Source organism: Penaeus japonicus, unplaced genomic scaffold (genome assembly GCF_977035675.1).
Source record: "Penaeus japonicus unplaced genomic scaffold, GWHDUDI00000001_assembly GWHDUDI00000010, whole genome shotgun sequence".
In the NCBI taxonomy this organism is placed as follows: Eukaryota; Metazoa; Arthropoda; class Malacostraca; order Decapoda; family Penaeidae; genus Penaeus; species Penaeus japonicus.
Window position 1 is genome coordinate 26,500,611 of NW_028234412.1, and position 624 is coordinate 26,501,234.

Consider the following 624-nt stretch of genomic DNA (forward strand, 5'->3'; position numbering starts at 1 on the left):
AGAGAGAGATATGAAGAGAAAATTATACGTAGACTGCAAATTGAATGCCATTTTAGTGTTTATAGCGTTTAAAGTAGAAGTAGTAATATTAAAGTTTATATAGAAAATCATAGTAGCTTCCCTTACATAGTGACCTAAGCACCAATTACTTTGAGGATATCTTTTAATGACATAAATATATCCTCAGCGGCACTACACGTTAACTTCCCTGCGTCGAATCTGTTCATATTTTTTTTAATATTTCGCCAACATTTAAATGGTTTGATGAATCACCAACAGTCACGTATGCCTGCCTCATTCCCATCACCCCATTCCTCAAATCAGCAAACATGGTTACGTATACACGGTGTGATTGATTTGGATTAGTTATTGCACGCACTCATGCACGCACGCACACACACGCGTACACATATAAAAACAGATAAGCAGCCACACACAGGTAGACAAGCAGGCAAAACAACAGACAGACAGACACACAAAGATACATACACACAGACAAACAGACAGACAGATAGACACACAGGCAGAGACAGACAAACAAAGACAGATAGACAGGCAGACAAATACAGGGAGACGAGGGAAAATAATCTGTTTCATTATTTCTAATCAATACATATTGATAGT